We start from the raw sequence: 9,666 nt of genomic DNA, 5'->3' as shown, positions 1-9,666 counted from the left end.
AATCTCCATTCTAGGAGATTTCAATGTTCACCACCACCTTTGGCTCTCCTCTCCTTTCACGGATCCGCCTGGTGAACAAGCCTACATCTTTTCTATCCTTAATGACCTAGAGCAGCTTGTACAGCACCCTACCCATGTCCCAGACCGCCTTGGAGAGAGCTCCAACATACTTGACCTCTTCCTTACAACTAATCCTTCTGCTTACACTGTTAATCTTTTCTCTCCGTTGGGCTCCTCCGATCGCAACCTTATCACCTTAACCTGTCCTATCACTCTGGTACGGCCTGTGGACCCTCCAGGGAAACGTCGTCTGTGGCATTTTGGAGCCGCGGATTGGGAGGCCCTCAGGCAGTACTTCTTTGATTTTCCCTGGAATGATTATTGCTTCCATGGCCGGGAGCCATCTGAGTGTGCCTTGCGCATTACAGAGGTTATTCTCTCGGGCATGGAAGCATACATTCCTTTCTCATATGCTTTGACTAACGCAAGAAAGCCTTGGTTTAATTACACTTGTTCTCATGCTGCCCACAACAAGGAGAGGGCCTACAAAAGGTACCGGAGCCAACCCACCCCTGAATCACATCATCTTTACGATTCTGCCCGGAATCGTGCTAAGTCTGTTCTTCGCTCTGCTGAAAGCAATTTCATCCATACTAAATGCTCTCAACTCTCCAACTCGAATTCTTCCCGTTCCTTCTGGCATCTTGCCAAAAACCTTTCTAACAACTTTACCTCATCATCTTTCCCTCCTCTTTTCTACTCTGATGGTTCTGTAGTTATTTCTTCTACTGATAAAGCAGACCCCTTTGCACAAACTTTCTCCTCCAATTCCACCTTAGACGATTCTGGTGCTGTTCCTCCATCACTTCCTGCCTCTGACTTCCTCATGGCTGACATTAAAATTTCTTCAGCTGATGTATTTTCTGCCATCACTGGCCTCAATACTAACAAGGCATATGGGCCTGATGGAGTCCCTCCTGTTGTTCTCAAAAACTGTGCTTCTGTGCTTACACCCTGCCTAGGCAAACTCTTTCACCTTTGTATGTCAACTTGTACCTTTCCTTCTTGCTGGAAGTTTGCTCTCATTCAGCCAGTCCCAAAGAAGGGTGACCACTCCCAACCCTCCAACTATCATCCAATTGGTTTAACGTCCTGTATTTCAAAAGTTTTTGAGTTAATTCTTAATAGAAAAATTTTAAGGCATCTTTCCTATCACAACCTTCTTTCCGATCGTCAGTACGGGTTCCGTCAGGGACGCTCCACTGGAGATCTTCTCACCTACCTTTCAGACTCCTGGTCATCCTCCTTTCGGGACTTTGGTGAAAGCTTTGCCATTGCACTTAACATCTCAAAGGCTTTCGATCGAGTCTGGCATAAATCTTTAACTTCCAAACAGCCCTCTTATGGTTTCTATCCTTCTATCTGTGCCTTCATCGCTAGCTTCCTTTCTGGTCGTTCTATAGCCGCTGTTGTAGACGGCCATCGTTCTTCTCCTAGATCTATCAACAGTGGTGTTCCTCAAGGCTCTGTCCTATCACCAACTCTCTTCCTTTTATTCATCAATGACCTTCTAACCTGTACATCTAACCCTATCCACTCATACACTGATGACTCCACCCTTCACCTCTTCATTCGGTTCCGGCAACGCCCATCTCAGCAGTTACTTCAACAAACAAGGGATGAGGCTATGGCACACCTAATGTCTGACTTGGCTTGTATCTCTGACTGGGGTAAAAATAATTTTGTTGTTTTTAATGCATCTAAGACTCAGTTCTTACACCTATCAACTCGTCAAAATCTTCCACAGGTATACCCACTAATGTTTAACAATATTCAGCTTAATCCTGCATCATCCTTGAACATGCTTGGGGTTTCATTTACAGTACTTGGGACTTATCTTGGAAAGATCATATTACATCTCTTGTAAAATCTGCTTCCAAGAGATTGGGTGTGCTAAGCCGACTCCGTTCTTTCTTTACCCCTGCACAATTATTGACTTTATACAAGGGGTTTATCCGTCCCTGTGTGGAGTACAACTCTCATGTGTGGGGAGGCTCCCCACATACAGCTCTTCTCAACAGGGTGGAGTCAAAGGCTTTTCATCTCATTAACTCTCCTCCTCTTACTGACTCCCTTCAACCTCTGTCTCATTGCCGCACTGTTGCATCTTTATCTCTTTTCTATCGCTACTTTAATGGTCACTGCTCCTCTGAACTGTCTGCATGCATTCCTCCACCTCTACGATGGGCGCGTAGCACCCGTCTAGCAGCAAACTCTCATCCCTTTTCTGTCCAACTCTCTAATGCAAGAGTTAACCGTTATTCCCAGTCCTTCATTTATGCAAGAGGTCAACTCTGGAACTGTCTCCCTCTGTCTGTATTTCCTGCTGCCTATGATCTCCAATCTTTCAAACGCAGCGTGTCCAGGCATCTAAAAATGAACGGATGTTGAATTTGGCTCTCTATTGTATTTTGTTTTTCTCTTGGAGGGAACGGTTATTGCGGGCTCATGGCCTTTGGTTCCTTCTTCCTCGCATTAAAAAAAAAAAAACTTAATCCTTGCAAAGCAACTCTCCACAAACTTCACTAACAGCTCTGCACCAAAACCGACTGCACTTCACTCACATTGAACTGAAACCCGACTATCAACTCAAAACAGTCTCTACCCTATCCTTATACAAGCTTGCATTAGTCTCGAAACTTCTACTTCTCCAACATTCTATGACATACTGTCTTGCATCAGCCCCTAGCAACAACAGTTACCAACTACGAGACATCAAAACATGCTAGAGTTTTCCTACATTATGGAGGGAGTGGATTCTATAGCGGACGCCACTAGGGGGTGTAGTCCTGACCGACCCCCGACTACTACACGGACTGACAGCCCCCAGACAGAACGGCCCCAGACTCGTTTGCCTCGTGACGTCCCTGTTAATAATGCAGAATTTGTAATCATCACTGCTCTAGGTTCCACTCCCTTGAGCAGTCTCAATCCCTTCATGATTAAGAAGGTTATTGATGGCTGTGCTGGGGAGGTGGAACAAGTAAAAAAACTTGCGAATGGAGACCTTGTAAAAACGTGTAATTCATCCCAAGTTAAGGACTTGCTGAAGCTGTGCAAGTTCCACATCTATGATGTCGAAACCAAGATCCCAACTTCCATGAATTCCTGCAAGGGAGTTATCACTTGCAGGGATCTTATGGTGATGAGTGAGGAAGAGATCATAGAGGAACTCACTCAGCAAGATGTCATCGATGCTAGATTTATCACCAGATTTTCGGAAGGTGTCAGGACAAGGACTGCAACCATCATTCTAACTTTTGGTAAAGTGTCACTGCCTAGCCATGTAAAAATTGGCTACGAAATTGTTCATGTGCGGCCATACATCCCCAACCCTTTCCGTTGTATGAAATGCCAGTTATATGGGCATGGTGCCAAGACTTGTCGGGCTTCCCAGCCAGTGTGTGGCAAGTGTGCAAGCCAAGGTCATGATGCGGACCATTGTACATCTGAGACGGTATGTTGCTTTCACTGCAAGGGCACTCACTCCACTTCCTTTAGGGACTGTCCCAAGTGGAAGGAGGAGAAGGAGGTCTGCACAGTGAAGGCAACTGAGTGCATTTCCTATTACGAAGCTAAGAAAAAGGTGAAGGAGTTGCATGCAACTCCCACGCCAAATAGATCCTATGCTTAAGCGGTAATGTCCCGTCCTGTGATGTGCTCTGTATAGACGCAGACTGATCTTGTCCTTCTCCCTCATGCCACTCACAGTACCTCTCCATCTCAGCCTCCCGTCCGCTCCAGCTCTCTCACTGACATCCCTAAGGTTTTAATCTATTCTCAGGCTGCTGCTGCCTGTCCATCAGTACGGCCTAAAGCAAAGTCCGACAAGTCTAGCAAAAGTAACATGACCACCCTCACAAAACAGTCTCATCCTCATGTTCTTCCAGTTCCCACTCCAGCGAGGGAGAGGAAGGGTAGCTCTTCCTGGGGGAGTCAGGGAACCTAGTAATTGACAACAATATGGAGGTTTCTGTAAACAAGTACCGGGATAGGTCCCCCGGTAGTCGCTCGCCTGCTGGCGGGCGACAAAAAACGACCAACCACACTGGCCCCCAAAGTAAATCTTAAACCGCCACATTCACTGTATTACAGCGGATTTGTAGAGGTATTAAATTACAAGATATAGCAATCTTGCTTTCTATACGCAGGCCAGACGTTGTTTGTTTACAGGAGACGTGCCTGGAGGATCATCCTGATCCTCCACAGTTAAAACATTACCACCCGTATAGAAGACATGAAAGTCACGGAGTAGCCTTATACACACACAAATCACACCTACAAACGGAAGTGATTCTAAATTCTACTCTGGAAACGGTTGCGTGCAGAGTAAAATTTAATAACATGCAAATGTCTATTCGCTCTCTGTACTGTCCTCCACATGGCCCCATTGATAGTGATGCTTTATATTCAATATTTGAACATCTGCCTGGGAATAAATTAGTGTTGGGCGATTTTAACTCCCATCACTATCAATGGGGTAGCTGGAGAATTGATGGTTGTGGGGAGCAAGCAGTCGACCTAATACTACATCCAACCTCTGTCTTCTGGACGATGGTAGAGCGACTCGTGTAGATGATCATACGGGTAACTTTTTGGCCATTGACTTATCTTTGGCCTCCCCTGGTGTACATCAAGATTTCTCAAGGGACCCTTACAACTACTCCTTGGGAAGTGGTCATTTACCCATCTGTCTTTCTTATACACGCGGCATCGTTTTGGACCCTCCACCTCCAAAATTTAACTATAAGAAAGCAGATTGGGGATCCTTCTCAAGGATCGCCAATTTAGATATATCTGGGGAGACCATAGATGTTAAGGTCGAAAATATAACAAAATCCATATTACACGCAGCTGAGGCTGCAATTCCCAAGACTTCTACAGTTCATGCAAAGCATAGAGCACATTGATGGACGCCGGATTGCTGTCAAGCATTAAGAAAACGCAATAGGAGATACAGTATTTTTGACAGTCAGCCTACAGGGGAAAATTTCAATGCATACACACAAGCACGGGCTGAGGCAAGGAGAATAATAAAAAGGGCCAAACGTGACTCCTGGCGGTCCTTTGTGTCCACGGTGATTCGTACTACACCATTACGTAAAGTCTGGCCCACTATAAGAATATTAAATAATAAAGGCCCATACATACCTATTACGACCCTGCAGGTAAATAATAACATCTATGACGAGCCTGTGGACGTTGCTAACATCCTCGCCAGGAGTTTTTCTCATGCAAGTAGCTCTGCCAATTATGATCTGCGTTTCCAACATCATAAACGCACGGCTGAGCTACAGATCATAGACTTTGCCACAAAAGACAGACTCCCTGTACAACCAAGAGTTTACACTAGATGAACTGCTCCTTGCCCTTAAATCCTGTAAAGACACCAGCCCTGGACCAGACACCATCACGTACGGTATATACGATCCAGCACCTTAATCAGGACAACCTGATTAAGATGTTAGCATTGTACAATGAGATTTGGGCGTCTCGAATGTTCCCAAACTCATGGCACTTTGAGCACATCATACCGATACCCAAAGAGGCTGGTCGTGTTATGAGTCCCACTTCATTTCGTCCTATTGTGTTGACTTCTTGTCTATGTAAGGTCATGGAACGAATGGTAAACAATAGGCTTCTTTTTGTTTTAGAGTCGAAGAATTTGTTAAATGATCAACAATATGGCTTCCGTAAATACAGAAGTTCACTAGATCATTTAATGAATTTGGAGCATTGTATTGCAGAGGCATTTGCCAATAAAGCATTCATGATAGGGGTGTTTTTGGACATCCATAAAGCCTATGACATGACATGGCGACACGGTATATTAATGAAGCTCTATGTTTATAGTTTAAGAGGAAATTTGCCTATTTTTATTTCAAATTTCTTAAGGGACAGGACTTTCTCTGTCAAATTGCCCCGTAACGTAACATCAGATATATTTATCCAGGAAAACAGGGTGCTGCAGGGATGTGTCTTTAGTCCTACTTTATTTATTATTATGATCAATGATATTCTGTCATCAGCTCCCATCCCGAGGAATCTTAAATACTCGCTCTACGCTGACGATTGTGAAATATGGCACTCTTCCCGTAATGCACAATTTTCGGCTGGGCAGATTCAAGCAGCCCTTGACTCCGTCCACCAATGGGCCTTGTAGTGGGGATTTAAGCTTTCCATCCGTAAGTGTGCCGCTGTAGTTTTTACGACTCATAACGTACCTAATTTGTGCTTAACTTTTGATAATCAGGTGGTACCTTTTAAAAATTCTGTAAAGTTTTTGGGCCTACATTTTGATCATCATATGAATTTTAAAATTCATGTTAATACTTTGCTTCCTTGTTGCGATAAACCGGTAAATGTCCTCAAGTACCTTGCGGGTACTACATGGGGTGCTGACAGAAAATCTTTATTAATGGTGTATAAGTCCCTCATTCGATGAAAGCTAGATTATGGCGCACACGTGTATGGCTCGGCATCCGATGCCACACTGAAAGGATTGGATGTTCTACAGAATAAATGTTTGCGAATGTGTCTTGGAGCCGTCTGGTGTACCCATGTAGCTCATATGGAAGTGGAGTCGAATGTGCTTCCCCTCCATATTCGCCGCGAACATCTGGCCTTGTCCTACGGCATTAGGGCATTTAGAAAAAGTAATATCGGCAATGTGGCCTGTTCCCCCCCGCGTCAATACCACCACCTTATGCAGGGGGTGCATCGGCCACTTGCCGTTCACCTCCACTTACTAACTCAGGAGCTTAGTGTGGACCTCAGTGACTGTGACAAGTTGTTTAAAAATATAGCGCCATGGGAGACACCCGGCTTTACAGTGGATGTATCATGGCTCTCAGCACCAAAGGCCAAGACGCCGGAGGCGGAGGTCCACCTCTTGTTCCGTAACATCATCATTCGTCACTTGGGGTCCCATCAATTGTACACCGACGGCTCCAAGTCGAGTGAATGTTTAGGTGCAAGTGTGTGGTCGACTGAATGTGCCCTCAGGTATCGGTTGCTGACTCATACATCTGTGTTTACCTCCAAACTTTTTGCTATTGACAAAGCCATAGACTATGCTCTCAATTCTAGGCATGACTCATTTGTCATATTTTCAGATTCAAAATCAGCCCTTCAGGCAATTGCATCTTGTACTACGGACTCCATGAGATCCAGGGCCGCATCGTTAATAAGTTGCATTCATGCAACAAGTCATTCACGCTGATCTGGGTGCCTGGTCATTGTCATATCTATGGCAATGAGCAGGCTGACTTATATGCAAAGTCAGCTATAGAGCTCGAGGAGACTTGGGACGTTCCTCGTGATCTACGGTCGAGTCTCTCTCTCAGAAAGAAATCAATAAATCTTCTGTGGCAAGGTCAGTGGACCAGACTAAATATTCCAACTTGTAAGCCGCACCTGGGCGACTGGGACACTGCCAACCGCCCCAGTCGCCTTGAAGAAAAAGTATTGGCGAGATTATAGCTCAATGCCACCGTTTTAACTCACATGTAACCATATATGGAAAGACGCTTCTCACCCCACTGTGACATCTGTAATGCAGTGTTATCTATCAGTCATATCATCCTGCGCTGTCAGCGATTTATTCGTGAACGTCTATCTATCTATCTATCTATAGCCCGACTCCCTAATCCCGCAAAGGGTGGCCACAGACAAAACGCCTCCAAGTCACTCTGTCACCCACCATTTGACTCCCCTCCCCCCAACTCACCCCCCCTCCCTTATATACCTCTCAACTCCATCCCTCCACCTCATCCTCGGTCTATCCCTCCTTCTCCCTCCCTCCACCTCACCTACATACACCCTCTTAGTCAGTCTTTCATTCTCCATTCTCTCCACATGTCCAAACCAACTCAGTGTATTTCTCCTAATCTTTTTAACCACATCCACATCCACCCCACAACGTTCCTTCACTTCTTCATTCGTCAACCTGTCCCTCCACGTCACTCCACATGCTCCTCTCAAGTAACTCATTTCCACTGCTCTCACTCTTGACTTGTTCCCCTCTTGCAAGGTCCACGCCTCGCTTCCATACGTCAGGGTAGGGATCACAATACCATCATGCAGTGACTTCTTAACTTCCATACTCACCTCCCTATTTCTCATCACTGCTTTCAGTGTACCAACAACCTTTCTTCCCTGCTGTACCCTTTCACGTACTTCATCCCCCAAAGTTCCATCCTTACTCATCACACATAAATTACTGCGGCGCAGTGGAGGTCCCCTTCACCCTTTCCACCATCCTAGGTGATGGGAACGTTGTTATGACTGATAAATTGATGGCTTTCTTGAGAGAGAGTGGACTGATCAGAGTGATGTGACTTTTTTATTGTGTGGTTATGGTTTCTATCAACGGTGAATATGTATATATTGTAATATTAAGTAGGGTTGACAATTGGCATATTTGAAATAGTTCCTTCTCCCTCTGATCTATTTCTAATATAGATGTCCCCTACATTAAGCCACATTCCTCGCCTGACAGTCACCAGCTGATGAGTGCAAGTGTGCAATATAGAAAGGTATTGGGCACTTGCAGTCGATGGTGGTCTGCTGGGCGAGGTTCTTCACCTTTTGTACAAAATATGTAAATACATTATACCATCTTGCTCAAGTTATTCTAATTAGGGCCGACAGCTGACGTATATGGAAATGTTCTTGACTCGTCTGGTTCCCTTTCATATATTGATGTCCCCTATATTAGGTTGTGCCTCGACTGACAGCCACCAGGTGATGAGTGCAGGTCTGTAATGTAGAAAGGCATTACATATCTGCAGTCGATGGTGTTCTCTTGGTCGAGGCTTTTTTACCATTAATGTAGGTCTAGTTATTTGTCTCTTAGGACTTAGTATAGGTTAGTGATTTGTCTGTTAGGTGATTAGTTTTAGGGTCTTTAGATTAGGTATTTTTGTTTTTTCATTCATTGCCAGACGCCATGTATCCCAAACGGGGTGGCCAAGGGCTTAAAGTTAATTGTTTTACAGGGAGGGGCACTAATCCTCCACCAACCCCACACACGTAGGGAGAACGTTATGCCAACAGCGTCTGGTGTTCCTAGGTGGTCACCCATCCAAGTACTAACCAGACCCAACGTTGCTTATTTCGCTGATCGGACGGGAAGCGGTGTACTCAACGTGGTATGGCCGTTAGGTAATATAAGGTTAAAAAGTAATAAAAAATCAAAAAAATAAAAATACAAATACAAAAAAATAATAAAATAAAAAATATTATATAAATATGTACTTGTGCATGAAAGTGTGTATGTTCATATGCATGGATGTGTGTGTATATATATATATATATATATATATATATATATATATATATATATGTGTGTGTGTGTGTGTGTGTGTGTGTGTGTATACATATATTTTTGCATTACAGGGGCTCCGGCCCCAATGGTTGATAGCCAAAAAAAAGAAAAAAAAAAAACTACATTACATAACACTCTAAATCATTTACCATACGAACTTAAACTGCATAATTTAACAAGCAATCACTTAATAAAACATTATAAAGAAAAAGAGCACGAAAACTGATGCATAACTTACGAAATAACTTAGCTCACAAACAGAAGACAAACTGGCAGCT

At 44.2% G+C, this 9,666-nt stretch overlaps 1 pseudogene; it reads right to left on the bottom strand.

The window, feature by feature from the left end:
- Window positions 1-9,108: 9,108 nt before the first annotated feature.
- Window positions 9,109-9,226, bottom strand: LOC145391780 (5S ribosomal RNA; annotated as a pseudogene).
- Between the last annotated feature and the right edge of the window lie 440 nt (window positions 9,227-9,666).

This window comes from Coenobita brevimanus, chromosome 19 (assembly GCF_032717465.1).
Source record: "Coenobita brevimanus isolate Jiangsu-jjx chromosome 19, ASM3271746v2, whole genome shotgun sequence".
NCBI classification, from domain to species: domain Eukaryota; kingdom Metazoa; phylum Arthropoda; class Malacostraca; order Decapoda; family Coenobitidae; genus Coenobita; species Coenobita brevimanus.
The sequence above is the reverse complement of the archived record's forward strand: the minus strand, read 5'-3'. Positions and strand labels throughout refer to the sequence as shown.